General features: G+C 40.0%; 1 pseudogene; it reads left to right on the top strand.

Moving 5' to 3' along the window:
- Positions 1-405: 405 nt before the first annotated feature.
- On the top strand, positions 406-26,441 carry LOC132007694 (ATP synthase F(0) complex subunit C2, mitochondrial-like; annotated as a pseudogene).

Here is a 26,441-nt window from a genome sequence, read left to right as displayed (position 1 = left end):
AAAAAAAAAAAAAAAGAATGATAAAAGAAGAGGAAGGGTAAATGATGCAAAAGTTGGAGCCGGAACTGAAGGAAAGTGTCCTCAGTTTTGACTTGAGTATTCTTTAAAGATGTATTTTCATGTCTAATGTTGGGGGTTTCTATTCAGGCCTTCAGCATTTTGCAGGGAGACGTCATTGAAATAATGGGAATGGTAGGGCAACTGGGTGGCTTAGTCTGTTAAGCAGCTGACTCTTGATTTCGGCTCAGGTCATGATCTCAGGGTCTTGGGATCGAGCCCTGCCTTGGCTCCATGCTCAGTGAGAAGTCTACTTCAGGATTCTCTCTCTCCTTCTACCCCTCACCCCCTCGCTCACTTGCTCTATAAGATAAGTAAACAAATCTTTTTAAAAAAGAAATAACGGGAATGGAATTAGTTGAATTTACTGACTATGGCTCCAAGAATATTCTTGCTATCATGCCTGAATGTTTAGGCATATTGTATTTCTACTTTGTTAGTACTGTGTGGAGAGGACATAGAGACAGAAATAATCTCACGAGTACACCGTGTTTCTGAGAAATGCTAAACGTTTAGAGACCTTTGGATTTTGGGAATGAAAGAAGGAATGGTTTAAGAACATGGTAAGTGGGTGCCACGGGATCCATCATGATTAAAGGAACCCTGTCTAATGGAGCATATTTGGATGTTTCCAGCAACGTGGTGGATGACAGCATCTTAAGGCAACAGTTGTTTTCTATATATTTCCTTAACTGAGATATTAGCGGAGAAAATTGTGATATGTATGAATGGATTTGAATAGACTATAATAAATGTTTGATTGGGGTAACCTGCTGATTTCTTAATCAAGAGGACAATAAGACAAAATCTTACAGCTGAAGGAGAAACAAAGGTTGGAATGATCTCATTGCAGCAACATTTTCTCAGAAAATCATAATTATGTAATAAATCCCCATGTACAACAATATTTCTTAATAGGAAAAAATGAGATCCATTGAAAATGAAAACATTCAGAATGCATAGAAATGGAGCTAATTTTATAGCATTTCACTATTATGTATTGAAGTTTTTATTTTATAAACACAAGCAATTTATTTCATAAAAGCAAACTAATTATTCCCTCTCCCTGCTAAAATGGAGAAAAAAATCCTATAATTTACTCATTCCTACTCAGAGTTAAAGATACACTCCACAGATATGAAATGAGCCCACTCTTTTGAATGCTACTGGCTGACAGTTACTGTTTAGGTGTGATGATCTCTCTAGATTTCACATTAGGAAGCAACACCATCCTTGGAAGAGGGACAGAAAGCAAATAAAGGAAAAAACAAAACACAGCCTGAAAGTAATTTCAACAGTTTCCTATGCTTTGTTCTTCTCTTCTCTTACAAACATCAAAGAGTCAACTGCTGTTTAAGATGATAAGGTGTGGAAAGGGAAACTTGGTAACATCCACTGGTTTGAGCCAAACTTCTTTTTATTTCACAGGCAGGGGCAGCGAGTTGTGGAGATGATCGCAAACACAGCATGGCCACGCACATTCATCATTCTTTCATGCTAGGAATTAAATGCTGAATGGACTCTCCCCAGCCATCTTACTGAATAGTCTTCCTGCTCCAGTGGGTGAGTATTGTTTGGTTGAGAAGAGTACTCAGAGGATTTCTTGTTGGAGCAGAATCCTGCCAAGGATCATATTTTTACAGCTTTTTGAATCCTCTCAATTAGAAATAAAGCTGAATGGATGGAAGCAAAGGGGGTTTCATAGGCACACCAACGTTCGGGTAAAGTACTGGTGAAGAAAATCAAGAGTCCTTGGAATTGATGCTGAAAACGTATAAATAATAGAAAAATAACTTCACTTTGTAAACATTTCTAAGCTTTAAAAACATGGACCTTGACATATAAGGAGTTAAGCCTTGCTTGGAGAATTTGAAAATTTAGTTCCCATTCTTTTGAAAACTGAAATTGAGCATTACAACACTCCCAGAGTGGAAGTCAACTGGCAAGGTCATTCTACTCCCTGATAGTGTTTCGTTTACTTACCATGTAACAGTGGAAAGATCAGTGTATGTGGATCTGAAGGCACAGACTCATCTACCGACTCTGCCATTTATTATCTAAATGAGTTTAGAAATGTGAGTTTTAAAAAAATTGTTTTTACTAAAAAGTTATAAAATATATTCTCATAGTACAAATTCAAACTGTAGAATAGGGTATACATAGAAAAGTCATTTTTCCACTCTCCAGTCCTACTGTAGTGTGTGTATCATTCCAGAAATGTCAATGTATTTATAAGCATTTAAGTATTTTTCATTTAAAAATATACATAGGGTCACATTAGGCATATTCTTCTACAGAGTGTGTTTAAAAATAATATTTCATGGATATTTTTCCACATTACCACATAAAGACTTTCTTCATCTTTTTTTCCTTTTTTCTCCTACGGTTAACATTTTATTTTATATTTCATTTTATTTTACTTTATTTTATTTTATTATTAGTTTCATGGTAGAATTTAGTGACTCACCATTTGCATATAACACCAAGTATTCATTACATGCGCACCCTCCTTAATGCGCTTCATCCAATTAATGACCCCTTCCCCCCCACCCACCTCCCCTCCAGGAATCCTCAGTTTGTTCCTTATAGTTAAGAGTCTCTCGTGGTTTGCCTCTCTCTGTTTGTATCTTATTTTGTTTTTCCTTCCCTTTCCCTATGTTCATTTGTTTTGTTTCTTAAATTCCACGTATGAGTGAAATCATATGGTATTTGTCTTTCTCTGACTGACTTATTTCACCTAGTGTAATATACTCTGGTTCCATCCATGTTGTTGCAAATGGATATTCCCCACATCTTCATCATCATCTTCTTCATCATTTCAAAGACTGGATAATTGACTGACTCAATTGTCTATCAATGGACATTTGGATGAAACCCAGTATTTTATTCATAATATCTTTCTGTACTTGCTCGTTGTATGGCAGTGCGTGAGTACTCTGGAGCGCCTTCTAAAGTTTACATTTTCATTGACTAGAAGTACAGATGATTGGATTTTTTAATGTTCTCTGGCTGGGTTGGCAGTTGAAACTGAGCACCCATGATCTCATCAGTACTAGAAGAATGGTGCCATTCCCATGACAGTTCTAAACCAATGAATTCATGACATGCTAATGTGGTCTTGGATCACTTCAAATGGTGAAAGTGTAGCTTATGTGTACAAAGGTCACTGTCACTTCATGTAGAGGAAATAACCAAAATATCTCAATGTAGACAGCAAAATAAATAAATGTTTTCAGTATAAGTTCCAATATTCATTTGGTATCAATACAATGGTCCAAAATAATCTTGAGGACCACAGCAATTTTTAGCTGTATTGATGAGACATGACATTTACTGTATAAATTCAGCTGCTCAAAGAATTCCTTTACAAGAAAGATGGAAAGTGAGAAATTTATAATGTACAACTTGCAGACTGCGTTACTTTTTGGACACACATGACTAATCAAAATTTTGTTAATGTTACATCTTTTTACTCTATGTCCACACCATAATGATAAACTAAAGCTCTTCTTTTCTTTTTTTTAAGACTATATATTTTTTTTTTTTTACTTGGAGAGAGAGAGAGAACAAGCCAAGGGGAGTGAGAGGGACATGCTGACTTAGGGCTGAGTGTGGAGCCCAGCATGGGGCTTGATCTTAAAACCCCAAGATCATGACCTGAGCGGAAATCAAGAGTTGGACACTCAGCTGACTGAGCCATACAGCCACCACTTCTTTTCTTTTCTTTTTTTAAAGCTTTTAGTTTCTGAGCATGTTCTTCTCCATGGAAGAGAAAGAACAATGAAACTTTAGTGAAAGTAAGTTGAGAAGCTAAATGGCCTTTGGTGTTGAGGCAGTTACTTACATTCTGATAGAAGTACTCAAAGAAGAGGGGTGCCTGGCTGGCACCCGTGGTCAAGTTTCTAACTTTGGTTTGAGCTTGGGTCGTGATCTCAGGGTGGTAATTGAACCCTGAGTCGGGCTCCACACTCAATGGGGATTCTGCTTGAGACTTTCTCTCCCTCTCCTTCAACCCCTCTCTAAAATAAATAAAATAAATAAATATTTTTAAAAAGTACTCAAAGAAGAATCTTCTTTGCTCGGTGGCTATTATAAAGGGAAAGGAATAATGAATCCTTAGGTACTAAGTAGTCCTCCTGCTTTGGCTCAATTTCCAGACAAATTCAAAAGCAGTTTCAAAACTTGAACTTTGGTATTTCCATTTCCCACAAGTAACACATTGAAAAGGTATGTAGTATAAATGTTAAGTATGTGGTCATTGGTAATAGTCATGTTTGTTAACAATCTGGCCCAACCAGTTGCATAGTGGAATTAAGGGAACCACAGAAGAAATTCTCATAGACTTGATGAATATCTTTAACTTACTCTGATTTTTAAAATTCACATTTAGGTTATTCATTGCATTTAAAGCTTTGCCTTTGGGACACCTGGGTGGCTCAGTTGTTAAGTATCTGCCTTTGGCTCAGGTCATGGTCCTAGAGTCTTAGGATAGAGTCCTGCATTGAGCTCCTTGCTCAGTGGGGAGTCTGCTTCTCTCTCTACCTGCTCTACCTGCTGCTTCCCCTGCCTTTGTGCACATGCTCTCTCTCTCTCTCTCTCTCTCTCTGACAAATAAATAATAAAAAAAAATCTTTAAAGCTTTGTCTTTAATACTGTGGCTAGGATTGTTGATTACATTCCAACAATTGGAATACCACCGAATTAACAGATTATAGCTTGGTTAGCTGAAAGGCTACATTGTTGTCCAGAACAACCAAAATTTTTCAATAATTACAGAATAGTGGGTTTTGTTAGATTTTAATAATGCCTCTATTCATAAGCATGTATGTACATACACAAAATAAATGAAATATGGTACTCATCCTTGGCAAATAGCTTGATTGGCTGCCAGTTTGAATAAGACATTATTTTGCCATGAAGTCTATTCCTCAGTTTTATTTTTTATTTTTCATTTTAGTTGGAAATGTAAAAGACTTTATCTTTTATATTTAAAATTTATGAATCTAAATGGTTTTTTTTCTTCTTGCACCAAGACATAAACTTTGGATTTCCAACTTTATTGATATATATTTTACAAATAACATTGTGGAATCTTAAGGTGTGCAGTGGGATGATTTGACATATGTGTGTGTATATATGTGTTTGTGTCTGTGTGTATATATATATTGTGAAATTACTACAAGGTTGTTTAACACATCCATCACCTCATGTAGTTACCATTTTATTTTTGTGTTGAGAATATTTAAGATCTGTTCTCTTAGCAAATTTCAAGTGTACAATATAGTATCATTAACTATAGTCACCATGCTGTACATTAGATTTTTAGAACTTATTTATCTTACAACTGAATGTTTGTATACTTTGAATCAACATTTCCCCATCTAAAAAGAAAGATTTTATTTAATTATTTATTTAGCACAAATTGGGGGAGGAGTAGAGGGAGAGAGAGAACCTCAAGCAGCCTCTGAGCTGAATGTGGAGCCTGATGTGGGGCTCGATCTCAAGACCCGGAGATCCTTGAGCTGAAATCAAGAGATGGGCGCTTAACCAACTGAGCCACCCAGACGTTCATTAACAGTTCCCCATTTCCCTCACCCACCAACTCCTAGCAACCACCAATTTACTCTGAGTCCAACTTTTTAGGATTCCACATATGAGTGAGATCATACAGTGTTTGTCTTTCTCTGCCAGACTTACTTCACTCAGCATAGGGCACTCAGGACTCATCCATGTTGTTGCAAATGGTGGGATTTCCCTCCTCTATATATTGCACCTTTATCCATTCATCTGTCAACAGACACTTAGGTTGTTTTCCAGTCTTGGCTATTGTGAACAATGCTGCGATGAACATGGAAGTGCAGATATCTCACTCTCTGTCTCTTTGTCCTGGGGGCAGGTCTCCACAGCCCCTCGTCCCCTGAAACTGTACACCTGTGCAATTGTCTCCACCCCCTTTTTGGCTAGGAGCACCTGTCAGCTGTTAAGCCAATCACTGCAGTCTGCTAAAACCACCCAAGACACTGACAGGTGCGAGCCTCAACAGTTTGGCAGCCCCACATCCCCTGACGTCACTTATTCCTACCACAGGTTCTGATCAGCGCCGTTTCATGGGCCATTGAAGTAGCAGCCATGTTCCTTGAGGCTGAGGCTCAATCACGGGTGGCTGGCTCTGAGGCTGGAATTGGGACCGTGTTTGGGAGCCTCATTTTTGATTATACCAGGAACTCCTCTCTGAAGCAACAGCTCTTCTTTTACGCCATTCTGGGCTTTGCCTCCTCCGACGCCATGGGGCTCTTATGGCTACTGGTGGCCTTGTACATCCTCTTTGCCATGGGAGGGAGCCGTCTCCACCTCCCATATGTCTTTCTCCTGTGTTTCTTGTGCCCTGTATGTTCCTTTTCCTATACCTCCTCAGGCAGCCTAGGGAAAGTGGCTGGCTCGGGGTTTGACAGAGGGAAGACAAATACTATATTCATAAGAAAAAAAATAAGTGTAGAGATACTTATTTCATTTCCTATGTATATATACTCAAAAGGGAGATTAATGGATGATATGATGGTTCTATTTTTATTTTTTTAGGAATCCTCATATTCATTTCCACTGTGGCTTTATCAATCTGCATTCCCACCAACTGCACAGGGGTTTCTTTTCTGTACATCTTGGCCAACACTGGTTATCTTTTGTTTTTTGATGATAGCCCTTTTAACAAGTTGAGGTCATCTCTCACTGTGTTTTGGATTTATGTTTCCCTGATGATTAATGATGTTGAGCACCTTTTCATGTTTTTATTAGCCGTTTGTATGCCTTGTTTGGAAAAATGTCTATTCAGTTCCTCTGCCTAATTTTAAATCAGATTACTTGTCTTTTAGTATTGAGCAATATGAATTCCATGTAAATCTTGATATTAACCCATTATCAGATACATGAGTTGAAAATATTTTATCCTATTCTGTAGATTTTCATTTTGTTGATTGTTTTGGTGTGTCCAAAAAATCTTTGCCAAGACCAATGTCAAAGAGCTTTTCTGTTCTTTTCTTCTAGTTTTATACTTTCAGGTCACATTTCAGTCTTTAGTATATGTACTAATTTACTATGAATTTTTGTGAGTGATGCAAGCCAGGGTCCACTTTTCATTCTTCTGTATGTGAATATCCAGTGTTGCTTTGGCTGGGATGCAGTGCTGGGCTGGGTGCGGGAGGCTCCTGTGGGCTGATGCTAGGGTCGCCAGACACATTCCTCATCTTTTGAGGCCTCAGTTTTTATATATGTTTAACAAAAGTAATGCTTTGTAAATGAACAACAGAGCACTGTTGGCTAATCTGATATTCCAAAGGAATAGTTCTTTAAAGAGGAATTAGAAAATGGATGACAGCAGGCCAATGAGATGTTCGGAGCCAGTGAGAATTCTACGGAAGTCTTCCTAATATATTTTTACACACTAAATCGATTATTCTGTGTTCCCCAGATCACACCTAAAGTGACCATTTCCTCCTTTGTTGGTTGATGTATGCATGTCTTGCCTATTTCCAAATTGGGACTTCAGATGATAGATGATATCAGATAGCATGATAATACAGAGTACAATCAGAAATACACAATACAAGGAGAGAGACAGAAACCAAAAAGTAGTGAGAAGAGAGGATAAAAACAAGGCCCTGAATGAGGAAATCATGCTTTTTAGAGACCAGGGCCAATTTGGAAATGAAATAGGTTCCAGAACTCTGTAATTGTTACTAGGAGAAATAATGTTAATTTTTTTTTTTTTTCCTGAATGGGCTTACTTTTAGTTTTCATTTCTGAGAGAAATTTGTCACAGGAATCTTTGTCTAAGGGGCTTTAGGTAATGCCCCTTATATTATAAATGATAGTTTAACTGCTGTATTAAAAACTTTGGAAGACTTCTGTGTATATCCTCTTTCAATGCTTTGATCTAGGCCTAATTTCTTCTCTATATCCCAAAAGCAGGACTCATTCCAACGTTTCCTGTTCACAGGGAGCTTCCCCTAAACTATGTTGCTTTTGCCCCATTATAAACTTTGCATTTGTTTGCACCAAATTCCAGTTTTCCAAAAGGAGTTAAGAATGCGGAGCATAACAAATAGCATGGAGGACATGGGGAGTTAGAGAGGAGAAGGGAGTTGGGGTAAATTGGAAGGGGAGGTGAACCATGAGAGACTATGGACTCTGAAAAACAATCTGAGGGGTTTTAAGTGGTGGGGGGGTGGGAGGTTGGGGAAACCAGGTGGTGGGTATTATAGAGGGCACGGATTGCATGGAGCACTGGGTGTGGTGAAAAAATAATGAATACTGCTTTTCTGAAAATAAATAAATCAATTTAATTAAAAAAATAAAAAATAAAGTACCTGAAATGATTAAAAAAAAAAAAAGAATGCTGAGTCTACAAGTGCTCGAACATTTAGCTCTGTTCAAGGAAGCTGGTGTTTGGTTGTACACAGATGAGTATAATTTTGCTACTCTCATTTTCTCTTTCCTCAGCTGGTTACAGAATTGAGGTTCGGGATAATGAGTCTTCGGAGAAAATGTACATTATGAAAAACAGGTTAAAGAATATAAGGAAAATATTCAGATAATTCTGGAATACCTTGACATAGTCACTTCATAGAAATGTCTCCCCTAAGTTGTTCATTGCAGTGAGGGCAACTTCAATGTTGTTTAAAAATGTTTTCATTACCAGACCTTCACATATTTGTACTCATTTCTAAAAATTGGGTTGAATTTTCTGCCAGTAGACCATCTGGTTAGCTTTTATGATTACCTGTATTTCTTAATATTTTAGTAACCATCCTCCCCAAACTAGTATATAGAATGTATGTGTAGCTATTATAATAAGAAAACAAAACTCATAGGACGTGCTTAGAAAGGAACTATTTTGTTCTTCCCACTGTTCTTCTAAGTTTTTTATCTGGTCTTGGTGCTTCCCTTGCCACGGATTACAATTCAGGCAGACTTTTTCTGGTCATTCCTACCTAATACAGTCCCTTGATCACTTCAACTAAAACCAAACCAAATGAGCAGAACCACTCTCAGTTTAAGAATTACAATGTCCTGCCCTGCGGCACCTGGGTAGCATCTGACTCTTGGTTTCAGCTCAGGTTATGATCTCAGTGTCATGAGGTCGAGCCCCAGTTTGGGCTCCACGCTCAGCCTGGAGTCTGCTTGAGATTCTCTCTCCCCTTCCCGCTTATGCTCGCTTGCACACTCTCTCCCTCTCTCTAAAACAAATAAATGACAATGGCCTGCCAGATATAATTGCTATTTCTTGAATCATCTTTTATTTTTATTTATTTATTTATTTTAAAGATTATTTATTTATTTATTTGACAGACAGAGATCACAAGTAGGCAGAGAGGCAGACAGAGAGAGAGGAAGGGAAGCAGGCTCCCTGCCAAGAAGAGAGCCCGATGTGGGGCTCGATCCCAGGACCCTGGGATCATGACCTGAGCCGAAGGCAGAGGCTTAACCCACTGAGCCACCCAGGCACCCCTTGAGTTATCTTTTCAGTCAGACTTTTACCCTCCCCCAAATTCTGCCATGCCGCAAAAGGAAGCCTGAAGTTGGGGCAAGCAGGAGCGGTAGCTTTTTGGGGGCTTTTTCCATCTCCAGCTTCTATTCTTTTTCTTCCGTCTTGCCAACCATATTTCTGACTTTTCTGTGGCTGGAGTACAAGAAGCAAGAAGAAATAAAGGAAGGAGGAAAATTCTTATTTGCCATTGTTCTGGTGATCAGCTACATGTGCTTTCTGTGTCCGGCATTAATTTAAAACTTTGCCTTATGGGTGCTTCAGGGAAACTCGGAAGAACACCCTCCATGAGGCTTCTTATTCGTGTGGTCCACTTGACAAGGTAAAGCATCTGCTCCGTTATTTTACTCCTAGCACCTTGGGCAATGTGTGTTATCTTCAACTTCCCTTTTCTGGATCTTTCTTATAGGTAAAGCACATCCCAAAACATTCCAACGCCCTCTGCCTGGACAGGATGTGGGGTTTGGGTCACCAGGTTCAGTGACTCAGTCCTTCACTGGGCCTTTAAATCAACTAACCTCCCATGTCTCGTACATTCAGTTTTCTTTAAAAGTGCGAAAAACTGGTTGATTGTGTCCTGCGACCTGCTAGGGACATGTGGATTTCTTGGTTGGAGAAGAAGGGTGAGCACTGTCAGGTCTCCTGAAACTTGCCTCTAGGATGTCATTGACTCCCTTCTCGGGAGATCTGTCCTTTTATCCTACTTCCAAAGATGCACATAGATTCTCAAACGCCTTTCTTTCTTTTTTTTTTTTTTTTAAGATTTTTTTATTGATTTGACAGAGAGAGACACAGCAGGAAAAGGGACACAAGCAGGGGTGTGGGAGAGGGAGAAGCAGGCTTTCCGCCAAGCAGGGAGCTCGATGCGGGGCTCAATTCCAGGACCCTGGGATCATGACCTGAGCCAAAGGCAGACGCTTAATGACTGAACCACGCATACCCCCCTCTCAAACATTTTCCCACATCTCCAGAGAACCCCCAAGCTACTCAGCCTATGTTTTCTTTCATTTGCTCTCACTTTTTTTTAAAGATTTTATTTATTTATTTGACAGGCAGAGATCACAGGTAGGCAGAGAGGCAGGCAGAGAGAGTAGAGGAAGCAGGCTCCCTGCTGAGCAGAGAGCCCAATGTGGGGCTCCATCCCAGGACCCTGGGATCACGACCTGAGCCGAAGGCAGAGGCTTAACCCACTGAGCCCCCAGGCGCCCCCATTTGCTCTCACTTTATCTGTTGCTGGGGAAGTACTTCTTACCGTAGTACTTGGCACTTCGGACATTTCCCTGTCCCCAAGTCCCTGGCAATCACCACTCAGCTCTCTGTCTCTACCGGGAAGTTTTCTTTTGCATCTCATGGCACTAGGATCTCTGCACACTGAAGCTCCTTCCTTGTACATACAAGCAACACGCCAGACAGTTTGCTGTGGACAAATTTGTAAGTGCTTTTTAACGCTATCACTAACTTAATCCTAATGTAATCTTTGGCTTTTAACATAGAAGATAACAATGGTAGCAAAAATAGCAACAGCTAACCTTTCCTCAGCATTTAGAATGTTCCAGGCACTGTTCTACGTGCTCGTGAGGTAGTAACGTATGTCATGTGCACAGCAACGGAGGAGGAAGGGTTAAGTGACTTCTGCAAGGTCTCACGGCTCATGGTGAGTCTGGAATCCACACTCTTGGCCAACAGGCTGCCCCTTCGTTGTGCCGATAAGAGCAGGGAAACAGCTTGCCAGGGACTGTGTGCCCTTCAAGCTCGCACCATGACTTCCTTGTCGATCAGTCTGCTTCTCAGGGGTATCTTCAGAGTTTTGTTTGCAGCCCTCTCGTGCTTTCCCACACCACGATTTTAAGTTTTGGGGAAACGTTCCTTGGTTCCTCATCCCCTGTCTTATGGGTCTCATCAACTGGTCGGCTACAACTCAACTCTGCCAATTTTCTGCTGAAAAAAATTTCTCTGCGAAGACATCCCTCTCATTCTTGTGACTGGGCCAAGTCCTTCTGCTTAAAATTCATACAGCCCCACAAATTTCTTCTTAGTCTTTAATAGAAGAATCATTATTTTAAGGGGCCGTGTAAATGCCTGTCTTATACTCTGTACTGGTTACCCAATAAGAGGAGGAATTGTGCCTGCTTTTGTACTAAGTACCGCTAAACAATGACTTCTCTTTTTTTGTTTATTTGTTTGTTTGTTTGTTTCCATGTAGGATCCCTTTATATGAATCCATTTCACTCCTTCCCTTGGTCATGAACTGATCCAGGCTTGACACTACTTTCTGGTTTTCCTTTACTTCTGGTTAATCTAATGGCTTGTCTCTCAGTTTTATTTGATTCATCAAGCACTTAGTCTATATGAGCCTTGACCTCAAGAAACTATAAGTCCAAAGGAAAACACAAGTAAAAAGTCCTGAGAATAATGCTGAGATGCATCTTAGAGCAGAGTCTGGAGAATTTATGAAATGGACTAACACATTAGACCCCAACAACTGTGCTGCAAAGTGTGTAGTGAATCTTCCAGATGCCCTCAATAGTCTTCTCTAAAAACATCGGGAGAAAAAAAAAAAAAAAACATCGGGAGAAAGAAAGTAAAAAAGTAGACTTGGGAACCTATTTTAACCTATGATTGCTCTCTCTAAGGGGCGCCTGGGTGGCTCAGTGGGTTAAGCCGCTGCCTTCGGCTCAGGTCATGATCTCGGAGTCCTGGGATCGAGTCCCACATCGGGCTCTCTACTCAGCAGGGAGCCTGCTTCCTCCTCTCTGCCTGCCTCTCTGCCTGCTTGTGATCTCTCTCTGTCAAATAAATAAATAAAATCTTAAAAAAAAAATAGTTTCTCACTACACTGCACCTTCCTTCCTCAGGAACTCGAAATGGTGCACAAAAGCATCTCTTTCCTTTTTAGTTGTTCTTTTTTTTTTTTTTTTTTTTTTTAAAGATTTTTATTTATTTGACAGACAGAGATCACAAGTAGGCAGAGAAGCAGGCAGAGATAGAGAGGAAAGGAGGCAGGCTCCCCACTGAGCAGAGAGCCCAACGTGGGGCTCGATCCCAGGACTCTGAGACCATGACCCGAGCCGAAGGCTTTAACCCACTGAGCCACCCAGGTGCCCCCTTTTTAGTTGTTCTTACGTGACTTAAGCACAGGTTTCAACCTTGGCCGGATGAAGCAGGTTGTTTGCAAAAACAAAAGAGGGATTGGTGTTTTCTCAAATATAACTTCAGTCTAAAAATAGCTAGTGGCTATTTTATTTGCACTTCACACCTACCAGACCTTCTTCGTGTTTGTTAAGCCCCATTCGGCTTTCATGACACCTGAGAGACGAGTTCTGGGTGAGTGGCGGGCAAGGACTCCATGCCTCTTAGCCATGCCTGCTGAGGCATACCCTCCCCCATCTGTAGCACAACCAACCGTCCCCACAGGGACAGGACAGTTGCTCTGCAGGTGGTGGCCACCAGCCCTTCATTGGGTATTCATCCTCCCCCAAATTTCTAGAGATGGGGTGATGAAGGTGCCTGGGCAGGGCTCAGATCCTGTCTTGGACATGCGTGTCTGTCACGCAGGGTCCTGGGACCTGCCTGCCTCCGCATTTGGAGTCTACAGTCGTTGAATGAGGAATTACTCTTTTGAGACATTCAATATTTCCTCTGCTGCTCCTGGAGAATAGACTATCCATTACCTTCATGTGAAATACAAATTAACCTGTTAACAAAATTCTTTAGGCAGTGCGGTCTTCGAGCCTCATAAAAAGCCTGGGACTGAGGCGTGGCAAAGTCATCAACTGCTTATTACACATGAGGAAAGAGGCGAAGGGAATAGCCAGAAACCTGTTCTTCCTTAGCTTTTCACCAAATGATGTCCTCAGCCACTTCCAAAGGGGATTGAATGATAGGGATGTGGACTGTCAGATTCCTTATTTCCCACCCCGAAATGCCCCCTAACCCTCTCCGTTCTATGTCAGAAAAATGAGTTCATTTTCTGTTCTAAGGATGACCCCATGCTTGTATTTGATTTGTCTTTTCCTGACTATCTCACCTTAGAGGGAAGACTTCTGAGTCTAAATCTTCTGTTGTGTTAACTATGACCTTTTATTATTGTATTTTGCCCTTTTGATTTATTTCTGACAAAATGTATTTCTGGCGAACTTATTGGTGAAGGCTCTTTCATGGGCCGCTATCGGTCAGGAAAGTTAGCCAAGTCTGGTTCACGGTATCACACTCCTGGATCCACGTGCAATGCAAACATTTAGTGTTCTTTGGGCAAAGCCTTGTAATGGCAGGAGGGCAGCATGGTGGTCAAGAAAGGAACTCCGTCTTCGCTTGGCTCCTGATTTCAGTTGCTGGATTTCATTCTCTTTATAAAAAGTGTGTCATTGAGAAAATGTTATTTGTCTTTCCTAATATGTTAACCCAATAGCCTATGCTTTGTGGAAGCGTGTACTTCGACCTTGCAGTTAGACCAATGTGTAGGACGTTTCTGTCTGGGATCCTCTGTTACGTTTGCCTAAAAATCAAATAATTCCTGTAAATGTATCCCAGGAAAGACAGAGCGTCCCCATTCTCTCGGACTTTTTGGTAGTTGTCAAGGAACAGACACTATTTTTCTTCCCTCTTTATTCTCTAAAACATGTTTGTGAAAGAAGGCTCTCTGCTCCAGGGTTATGAAGTAGTACTGTTTTTACCATGTTAGGGTAGCTGATTCAATAGGCAAAGGAAGTGTCCAGAGGATGGAAAAATGAAAATAATTCCTTATGTTTAGATACTAATGTGCGGGGCAATAACTACCACACCCCCCACGTTTAAAATCCAATATGCCTAAGAAGATGGTCATTAAATATACAGACTGACTTTTACTGCCCCTCATTTCCTTCCTGGTTCATGAATATTTTAGAGCCTTCTGTGAGTCAGGTGCTGTACTTGATGCTGGGGCTAGGTAGTTCACAAAATTGACAGAAATCTCTGACCTTTTGGACCTGACCTTATAGAGAAGGGAGACAGATAACAAATGGAATAAATGAATAAATTATAGCAATTTTGATGCTAATAAGTTCTATGGATAAAAATAAATCAGTGGAAGGGAAAAGGTGTGCTGAGGGGTAGTGGTCACAAATTTAAATAGAGTGGTAGTGAAGGCCTCACCAAGGAGGTATTATCTGATTAGTCATAAAAAGGTGAGGATAACTTGTCACCTCTTATTTAGCTGTGTATTCTTTTTTTTTCTAAGAGATTATTTATGTATTTATAAATTTATTTTTTACTTATTTGCAGCATAACAATATTCATTATTTTTGCACCACACCCAGTGCTCCATGCAATCCGTGCCCTCTCTAATACCCACCACCTGGTTCCCCCAACCTCCCACCCCCCGCCACTTCAAAACCCTCAGATTGTTTTTCAGAGTCCATAGTCTCTCATGGTTCACCTCCCCTTCCAATTTACCCCAACTCCCTTCTCCTCTCTAACTCCCCATGTCCTCCATGCTATTTGTTATGCTCCACAAATAAGTGAAACCATATGATAATTGACTCTCTCTGCTTGACTTATTTCACTCAGCACAATCTCTTCCAGTCCTGTCCATGTTGCTACAAAAGTTGGGTATTCATCCGTTCTGATGGAGGCATCATACTCCATAGTGTATATGGACCACATCTTCCTTATCCATTTATCCGTTGAAGGGCATCTTGGTTCTTTCCATAGTTTGGCAACCATGGCCATTGCTGCTATAAACATTGGGGTACAGATGGCCCTTCTTTTCACTACATGTGTATCTTTGGGGTAAATACCCAGGAGTGCAATTGCAGGGTCATAGGGAAGTTCTATTTTTAATTTCTTGAGGAGTCTCCACACTGTTCTCCAAAGAGGCTGCACCAACTTACATTTCCACCAACAATGTAAGAGGGTTCCCCTTTCTCCACATCCCCTCCAACACATGTTGTTAATCCAAAAATTTGTATGGAATCAGAAGAGACCCCGAATCGGTAAGGAAATGTTGAAAAACAAAAATAAAACTGAGGGCATCACGCTACCTGATTTCAAGCTTTACTACAAAGCTGTGATCACCAAGACAGCATGGTACTGGCATAAAAACAGACACATAGACCAGTGGAGAGCCCAGATATGCACCTTCAACTCAATGGGCAAATAATCTTCAACAAAACAGGAAAAAATAGACAGTGGAAAAAAGTCTCTTCAATAAATGGTGCTGGGAAAACTGGGCAGCTATATGTAGAAGAATGAAACTTGACCATTCTCTTATACTGTACACAAAGATAAATTCAAAATGGATAAAAGACCTCAATGCGAGACAGGAATCCATCAGAATCCTAGAGGAGAACATAGGCAGTAACCTCTTCGATATCAGCCACAGCAACTTCTTTCAAGATATGTCTCCAAAGGCAAAGGAAACCAAAGCGAAGATGAACTTTTGGGACTTCATCAAAATCAAAAGCTTCTGCACAGCAAAGGAAACAGTCAAGAAAACAAAGAGGCAACCCACAGACTGGGAGAAGATATTTGCAAACGACAGTACAGACAATAGTTTGATATCCAGGATCTATAAAGAACTCCTCAAATTCAACATACACAAAACAGACAATCATATCAAAAAATGGGAAGAAGATATGAACAGACACTTCTCCAATGAAGACATACAAATGGCTATCAGACACATGAAAAAATGTTCATCATCACTAGCCGTCAGGGAGATTCAAATTAAAACCACATTGAGATATCACCTTACACCAGTTAAAATAGCCAAAATTAGCTATGTATTCTTGCTGGGTTTTCTTTTTTTCAGATTTATTTATTTATCTGAGAGATAGAGAGCAAGAGAGAGAGAGAGAGCCAGGAGAGGAGCAGAGGGAGACGGTTGAGCAGATACAGATATAGGGCTTGATCCCCTGGCCTTGAGATCATGACCTGAGCTGAAATCAAGAGTCAGATAACCGACTGGGCCAGCCAGGTGCCCCTAGCTGTGTACTCTTGAGAGTGTTAACTTCTCTGAGCCTCACTTTTCTCATTTTTTAAATTAATTTTTTACTTAAGTGTAGTTGACACACAGTGTTACATTAGTTTCAGGCGTACAGCATAGTGATTCCACAAGTTTAAACATTATACTATTTCACCACAAGCGTAGCTTCCATCTGTCTCTGTATGTCTCTATGACAATACCATTGATGATACTCCTTATGCTGTGCCTTTCATTCCCATGACTTATTCATTCCATAACAGGAAGCCTTTATCTCCCACTGTCTTTCACCCATTTTGCCCATCTCCTACCTACCTCCCCTCTGGCAACCATTAGTTTGTTCTCTGTGTTTACAAGTCTGATTCTGCTTTTTGTTTGTTTATTCATTTTTTAAAAGATTCATATGTGAGTGAAATCCTGTGGTATTTGACATTCTTAGTCTGACTTATTTCACTTAGCTTAGTATCTTCGAGGTCTACCACGTTGTCAAAAATGGCATGATCTCATACTTTTTATGGTTGTATACTATTCCATTGTATAAGTGTACCACATCGTCCTTACCCATTCCTCTATTGATGGACTCTGAAGTTGCTTCCGTATCTTAGCTATTGTAAATAATGTTGCAATAAACGTAGGGGTGTATATATCCTTTCAAATTACTGTTTTCATTTTCATTGTAACTGGAGGATAATAGCTACCTAGCAGAGTTATTTTTAAGATTAAATGAGAAGACATTAACAAAGTACCTGTCACCCAATAAATGATTAATAAATGGTAGCTTTATTAAAAATGAGACACTTTCAGTAATAGTCATATGAGCTCAAGTGCTTCCTAAAGTGAATTAATGTGAGTTATTGTTTTCTTTATTTTCCCTCTGACATATAGTTAACTTTTCAGTTAACTTTCTCCCTTGGCTTCTGTATTTGAAAGCTGCCAGGTTGTTAAGAAGCATTAAAATTGTTATCTCCCATAATCAGTTACACTGTCTGTCTAGGTAATAGAACTTAATGAGTGGATTAGACTTGTCAGCCAGCTCCCTTAAGTTCATTGTTTTCTATGGAATAATGGCAAAAGGAGCAATAAATAGAAAGCCTTTTAAAAAAAGTTTCGATGAGATAGACAGCCTGAAACACAAGCATGGCTTTAAAGCGATTGAAACATGACCTAGCTATAAATAGACATTTGCCGAATCAATCTAGGATAATAAAATGAACACATAGTTTTTGTTCTAAATGCTGGAGTTATCTCGCTCAATGCCAACAGAAAAAAGAAATTGAAATGTTACAAGAAACAAAATAGTCAAACATAATTATGAGTAGAAAATGAATCCAATAGAAACATTTCCAGTCTGAAAATTGATATAGTAAACAGTAATAAGGCATCCATGACCAAGGAGACACATAATTTAGGGAACCAGATTTTCCCTGGAGAATTCTCGCAGTGATTTAGATGTAGGATTTTTCTCTGAAGTTTTCCAAAATTTTAGGTGTTTCTAAATACTTGGCATTTGTCTTGGTAGTGTAGGCAGAAAAATAATTTTCCTTCTACCCTTCTAGGTTCTTGAATGAACCCCTCCCCCATGATAATAAAAGGCAGATTAATGCAGGAAAAACAAAGTAAAGTTTAATAACATGTGTATATCCTGTATACATGGGAGAGACCCAGGAAAACTGACTAAATCCTTGAATTTGCTCAAGCCATCACTTAAATACCATCTCCAACCAAAGACAAATGAAAGGGAGCAGTTATGAGAAGATATCAGAAAAAGCCCAATAAACAAGGGTACAGTTGTCAAATAGATTTAAGTTGTCTTCTCCATTGATGACAGTTTCCAGAGATTTACAGTCAACCTCTTCCTCCTAGTGCAGAGAGGGAGACAGCCTTGCAAATGGAGATTTCCCTTATACATGCACGCGTCTTCTACAAAAGGTTAACTTCTACTTGGTTTTCTGAGTGTCCCCTGTGTCTGCTTTTTAAAAATAACCAGCCTGGGAGTACCTGAGTGGCTCAGTTGGTTAAGTGTCTGACTCTTGATTTTGGCTCAGGTCATGATCTCAGGGTCCTGGGAATGCGCCCTACATCAGGCTCTGTTCTCAGCAGGGCATCTGCTTGTCTCCACCCTCTACTCCTCCCCCTGTTCTTTCTCTCTTTCCCTCTCTTTCTCTCTGTCAAGTAAATAAATAAATCTTTAAAAAAAAAAAAAACACTCTTGGGCACCTGAGTGGCTCAGTCAGTTGAGCATCCAACTCTTGTTCTCAGCTCAGGTCTTGATCTCATGCTGGACTCTACACTGGGAGTGGAGCCTACTTCAAAAATAAAAATATATTAGCCAGCCTAAAATAATCTTTATGCCAAAGAGGAATGTTTTGTAGTGGTAAATTTTTTAAAGATTTTATCTATTTATTTGACAGAGAGAGATCACAAGTAGGCAGAGAGACAGGCAGACAGAGAGGGGAAAACAGGCTTCCCACTGAGCAGAGAGCCCAAAGCAGGGCTTGATCCCAGGACCCTGAGATCATGACCTGAGCCGAAAGCAGAAGCTTAACCCAGTGAGCCACCCAGGTGCCCCCTGTAGTGGCAAATTTTGCTCCCCTTGAGTAACATGACCTGAAAATGTGACATTTACTTCTATTCAGGAAACTTGAAGGTAGGAGAAAAGGTTTGTAATGAATGTGGAGGTTAGGATGGTCACAGGACAGTGAACTTCAAGGTTCAAACAATGAAAAGAACAATGGAAAAGTGTATGAACTCTGGAGCTAGGTGTTGGTATAATGGCTGTTTTGTGTGTACTAGGTATTTAACTTAGCCTTTCCATGCTCAGGTCTTCTTAAATCTCTAAAATATTATGTTCAGCAACTTCATATATTTGAGCCAAGTAGCACCTATCCTAAAGTTAGGCTATAGAGGGATTGAGTTACTTGGCATGAAGTGATTAAAATAGTGTGTGAAAGATAGTAAGTCCTATCTAAATATTATTATAACCAGGTCATCTAGCAAAGCAAAGGTCTATTGGCTGACTGGTGACAGTTTGCTCCTCTGGTTGATAGTTCACCATGAAGCCTACAGGTCAGCCCTACGGAAAGGGAACCTATAAAAGATGATTCCAAATGAAACAGGTTGATCCCATTTTTCGTACCGTTTCTGTTTGGTCAGAATCATGACAGTAGGCATAATGCACCTACTGGAATTTACTACATGATAGCTTTGGAATGAAAGAATGCATTTGTTTTTCGCCATAGGGTAGTTGTGTATACTGGGAGAAATAACCTCTAGACCTGGTTTGCTAGGTCTGTTTTATGCAATTTGCTTTTTCCCACCTTCTTGAAGTTGTTTTACTCCCATGTTTGAAATTATATCTATAAACTTAGGTCTCCACAATGTGTGCATCCGTCACCTGAGTTCTCTCCTGAATCCAGATGTTTATGTACAAAGGTCTAGTCCACATCTCAACATAGATGTCTAATTGGGATCTCAAACATGTATCCAAAACTAAGCTTCCAATTGCTTCTGTCAGCCCTCTCTAACTCATTAAATACCAACTCCATGTTTTCAGGTGCTTAGGCAGAAAAATATTGGTGTCATTCTTGGTTTCTCTCATTCTCTCACACCTCATAATAAATCAGACGTATTTACCACCTACACATTCAGAATAAATCTGGATTCTGACCACTTCTCACCAACTACACCAGTGACATCCTTGTCTAGATAACCACTTATCTGTATGATGTGTGGTAACTACCTAATAGCATTTTCTCCTATTCTCATCCCACAGAACAGAGAAAGTAATCCTTTTAAAATATAAAACAGCTCACACCACATCTTTACTTTCAATTCTCCAACAGCTTCCTGTCTCATTCAGAACAAACCCTGATGTCCTGACCGTGTTCTCAGAGTATCTCATGGTACATTCTCCTGGTGTCATGGTATCTGGTCCCCGATGACCTCTCTGACCTGGTCTCTTACCACTGTCCCTCTTGTTCATTTCACTCCCGCTGCTGTGGCTTCCTTCCTATTCCTCAAACTTGCCTACCGATTTCCTTTCCCAAAAATTTTGCATTACATTTATTTTTATCCAGAATGCTTTTCCTCGGAATATTTGCAAAGATTAAACTATCAGTGTATTGAGGTCTCTTATCAAATATTATCTTACCAGAGAGTCTTTATCCACCTCATGAAAAATAGTGGTCCCTATAGATGCTCCTATCCTCATTATTCTGCTTTGGTTTTCTTCAGAGCACTTATCACTCTGACTTCTTATAGTTTGCATTCGTTTATTTTTGAATTACTTACACATCACTTATTTAAATGTACTAATATGTTGTATGTGTAGGTTTTTGATTCTTTTTTGTAATCAGAGGTGGTTTATACAAATGAAATAACATTTCAATTGAACAAAACATTGCAAATTATTGATATGTGACAAAAAGTTGCCTTGTGCGATTTCTATAAATTATACTTGTTCTGAAAAAGGTATAATGCTCTAATGATAAAAAGGTTTCTAAACAACAAAAACGAGAGAGAGAGAGAGAGAGAGAGAAAACCAATTCTGTAACACCTTGATCTTGGACTTCTGGCCTCCAGAACTGGAGACACCAAGTTTCTGTGGTTTAAGCTACTCAGTTTACAGTATTTTGTTAAGGCAGCCTTAGCAAACTAATACAATGTTGTTGTTGTTGTTTATCATGATGAGGAAATTCCCTCTTATTCTTGTTTTTGAGTCTTTTTCTCATGAGGCCAAGAACACAGCACCCTTAAGGATATAGTAACAGTTGTGTTGGTACTCACCCAGTTACATTTTGAATGGTCAGGATGCATACCATTTGCCATGGCTATGTTTTCCCTTAGTTTTGCTAAGGGACTTGACTTTTTATCTTTCTTAAAGATGTTATTTATTTGAAAGAGAGAGACAAAGATAGTGACAGAGAGCACACACAGAGGGAGGCGGGGAAGCAGAGCCCCACTGAGCAGGGAGCCCGACACAGGGCTCGATTCCAGGACCCTGAGATCATGATCTGAGCCAAAGGCAGATGCTTAACCCACTGAGCCACCCAGACACTGCTGAGATTTTATTTTTTAGAAGAGTTTTAGGTTCACCACAAAGTGAAGCAGAAGGTATGGACATTTCCTATATACCCTCTGTCCCCACACATGCATTGCCTCTCCCATTATCAACATCCTCACTGGAGTGGTACGTTTATTACAATTGAATGGTTTACAATGGCATATCGTTATCCCCCAGAGTTTTATGTCAGGATAACATAGAAGAAACTGACATTAGATTTCGCTTGTGGCATTGCACATTCTGTGGGTTAGGACAGATTGATAATGACATGACATCTACCATTAGAATATCACTCAGAGTAGATTGACTATCCTACCCTGACAATCTTCAAAGACTGAAGGTTGCAACCTATTGCAACTTCTAATCTTTTTATGGTCTCGGTTTTACCTTTTCCAGAATGTCATATATTTGGAATCCCACAGTGTGTAGCTTTTTCACATAGTAATATGCACTTAAGATACCTTGCCTTTTCATGGCTTGATAAGCTTATTTCTTTTTACTGCTTAATAATAATGCATTGTCTGGATGGACCACAGATTGTTTATCCATTCACCTACTGAAGGACATCTTGGTTGCTTCCAAGTTTTGGCAGTTATGAATAAAGCTACTTAAATATCTGTGTGTAGGTTTTTATTCAGACATAAATTTTCAGCTCCTTTGGGTAAACACCAAGGAGCAGAATTGCTGGATCAAATGGTAAATGTATGTCTAGTTTTGTAAGAAACTGCCAAACTGTCTTCCAAAGTGGCTGGGCCATTTTGCATTCCCACCAACAATGAAAGAGAATTCTTGTGGTTCCACATCCTTGTCAGTATTTGCTGTAGTCAGTGTCCCAGGTTTTAGTCATTTAATAGGGATATAGATGGTGGTATCTCATGGTTTAAATTTGCATTTCCCTGGTGACATATGATGATATATGATGTGATACAGGTTTTCATGTACTTATTTGCCATTTGTGTATCTTTTTCAGTGAGGCACCTGTTATGGGCATTGGTCCCTTTTTAAGTTGGGTTGTGTGCTTTCTTATTGAGTTTTAAGAGTTCTTGGTATATTTTAGATAATATTCTTTATCAGATATGTCTTATGAAAATATTTTCTCCCCAGTCTCTAGCTTGTCATCTTCTTTTTTTAAAGATTTTTATTTATTTATTTGACAGAGAGATCACAAGTAGGCAGAGAGGCAGGCAGAGAGAGAGGAGGAAGCAGGCTCCCTACTGAGCAGAGAACCCGATGCGGGGCTCCATCCCAGGACCCTGAGATCATGACCTGAGCCAAAGGCTTAACCCACTGAGCTACCCAGGTGCCCCAGCTTCTCATTTTCTGTTGACAGTGTCCTCTTCTCAGCAGAAAATTATAATTTTAGTGAGGTCTAGCTTATCAATTCCTTATTTCATGGATTGTGCCTTTGATGTTGTATCTGAAAATCATTGTCATGCCCAAAGTCATTTAGGTTTTCTTCTATGTTATCCTGTAGCAGTTTTATAATTTTGTGTTCTACATTTAAGTCTGTGACCGATTCTGAGTTAAGTTTTATGAAGGGAATAAGTTCTATGTCTAGATTCATGTTTTGCACATGGAAGTCCAGTTATCTCTGCACTATTTGTTGAAAAGACTATATTTGCTCCATTGTGTTGCTTTTTCTCCTTTGTCAAGGGTTAGTAGACTATACTGATATGGGCCTATTTCTGGACTCTATTTGATTCCATTGATCTATTTGTCTATTCTTTTGCCAATGCCACATTGTCTTTTTTAAAAAGATTCAAAAAATTTATTTATTTGAGAGAGAGTGAGAGCTTAAGCAGGTGAGGCGCAGAGGAGCAAGCAGGCTCCCCACTGAGCAAGGAGCCCAACATGGGGCTTGATCCTAGGACCCTGAGATCATGACCTGAACCAAAGGCAGACACTGAGCTGTCTGAGACAGCCACGCACCCCAATGCCACATTATCTTGATTACTCTATATATAGTATAGGTATATAGCAGGTATACGCCTTCTACTCTTGCACCCCCAAGTAGATGGTATTACCTCTGGAATCACAGTTTTCCTGGGCTGGAGCCAGATCATAAGGCTGTTGTTGGGCCCACAGTGGACTCCGTGGTTGGCTTATTGTTAATGGTTCTGGCAGGCAAAGACCCGTCTGTTCTTTGGGTAGATGGAATGGCGGATAGGATCTTGTTCAGTAGGGTGGTACTAGGACAATGGTCAGCTTCAGTGTTCACAGTTGGGTCCTCAGACAGTGAGCCCGTTACCAGTTGTATAGATGGGAGAGGCTCCTGCAAGGTCCCTGGGTGTGCTTTTCCTGGGTCGCTGGGTGAGTCCCTGGGCAGGGAGTATTTTTTTGCAGACTATGGCTGGAAAGGCCGTGGCCTAGTTATAGGGCCATTAAAAATAGGATCTGCAGGGACACCACCACTGGATGTCTGTAGACTGCTTCTAGAAGGAGCTAAAGGTGGGTATACGGCACTGTTAGGATCTCCGGTGGCACAGATAGGATTGTCTCCTGCAGGACCCTGGGTCACCTTATGGCCTGCTGCTGGGATGAGCCAGAGCCTAGTTACGGAGCTGTTTCATCACCTACAGTTAGACCAGGTTTGGCTGGCTTGCCTCCAAGGGCTCCCAGGCTGGAGTTCAGTCATAGGCCACTTAAATGTCCATGGCCAGGACCAGGTCTGTGGGCCTTTCACCTGAGAAACCAATGGAGGTGACTCCTCATAGGTTCCCTGGTGTATGGTGCTGTTGGCAGAACCAAGGACAAATGGGGCTGAACCCACAACAGGTATAGAGCTGGTTCTGGATCTGTAGCCAGGACCACATCAGCACATCAGCCACCTGGGGGTGGGCCTGCCTTCTCAAATGGCTTTCCTTGGTCTTGAAATTCAACAGGGATTCACAACTTCCTACGGATCCCCAGGTTCCCATAAAGGCACTTTTGTCCATGAATGGCTGCTAAATTATTGTTACTGAGGATAAGCTCACCATTTTAAAGTATATAACTCAGAGGTTTTTAATGTATTTTACAGAGTTGTGCAACCATTACCAAATTTAATTCCAGAATATTTTCATCATCACCAAAAGAAAGCCCATACCTCTTAGCAGTTATCCCATCTCGCCATTCCCAGTAGACTAACTGCTACTGTGTTAATGGAATCACAGAAAATGTGGGTTTTTTTGCTTTGTTTTGTTTTGTTTTGTTTTAGGATGTGGGTCTTTTGGACTCACTTATTTCACTAATAAGTATTTTCAAGATTGATCCATATTGTAGCGTGCATCAGTATGTAATTCCATTCTTACTGCAGAGTACTGCTCTGCTGTATGGATATACCACATTTTATCTATCCACTTATCATTTTTAAAAATTTTTTAAATTTTTTATTAACATATAATGTATTATTTAGCTCAGGGGTACAGGTCTGTGATTCATCAATCTTACACAATCCATAATAGTCACCATAGCACGTACTCTCCCCAATGTCAATAACCCAACCACCCTCTCCCTGCACCCCTCCCCCCAGCAACCCTCAGTTTGTTTTGTGAGACTAAGAGTCTCTTATGGTTTGTCTCCCTCCCGATCCCATCTTGTTTCATTGATTCTTTTCCTCCCCCCAAACCCCTCACGTTGCATCTCCACTTCCTCATATCAGGGAGATCATATGATGGTTGTCTTTCTTTGACTTATTTTGCTAAGCATGATACCTTCTAGTTCCATCCACATCATCGCAAATGGCAAGATTTCATTTCTTTTGATGGCTGCATAGTATTCCTGTGTGTGTGTGTGTGTGTGTGTGTGTGTGTGTGTATACCACATTTTCTTTTTTTTTAAAGATTTTATTTATTCATTTGACAGATAGAGATCACAAGTAGGCAGAGAGGCAGGCAGAGAGAGAGGGGGAAGCAAGCCCCCTGCCGAGCAGAGAGCGGGATGTGCAGCTCGATCTCAGGACCCTGGGATCATGACCTGAGCCAAAGGCAGAAGCTTTAACCCACTGAGCCACCCAGGCACCCCTATACCACATCTTCTTTATCCATTCATTTGTTGATGGACATCTAGGTTCTTTCCATAGTTTGGCTATTGTATCCACTTATCTTTTGATGGGCATTTGAGTTGTTTCCACTCTGGAGTCATGTTAAATTATGCTGCTGTGAACATTCATGTGTGAGTTTCTGTGTGAATATATGTTGCAGTTCTCTTAGGCATACAGTCAGAAGTGAAATTGCTGAAACCTATAGTAGGTGTATGTTTACTATTTCAAGGAAATGGCCAAAGTTTTTTGGACCCATACACGTTAAAGATTAGATTTTTAAAAACACTTTTTAAAGTAAACTCTATGCCCAATGTGGGGCTCTAGCTTATGACCCCAAGGTCAAGAGTCACATACTTGACTGACTCAGCCAGCCAGGTGCCCCTGGAGATTAAATATTTTTAAGACAAAGTCACTTATCTTTAACTATAAATTAAATTAATATTGACTTGTAAATTTGATACAGAATCTGGCAGATAATTTCACAGGGTTTGCATTTGCTAAATGCTTTAAAGTACATGTTTTGGTCATTTATATATACTTTTTCCATATGTATCAGTGTGCTCCCTTTTTTGCTCCATCTTGTTAGCGTGGTAGAAGATCAAAGTGTATAATCCTGATGAGTTTTCATTAGTACAATGCTCATGCTTTTGATTACTTTATATGCCCTGTCAAAGCAAATTTCATTTTAATCTACAGTGCTTTGAATTTTTTCTTATTCTCTTAATTTTAGGTTGATCCTTCTCTATATGGCACCATTGCCAATGGATTCAATCAAAGTCCTTTTAATTTACTGGAAGAATAA

The sequence above is a fragment of the Mustela nigripes genome, chromosome X (genome assembly GCF_022355385.1).
Source record: "Mustela nigripes isolate SB6536 chromosome X, MUSNIG.SB6536, whole genome shotgun sequence".
Lineage (NCBI taxonomy): Eukaryota > Metazoa > Chordata > Mammalia > Carnivora > Mustelidae > Mustela > Mustela nigripes.
This window is presented reverse-complemented; position numbering and strand designations above follow the sequence as displayed.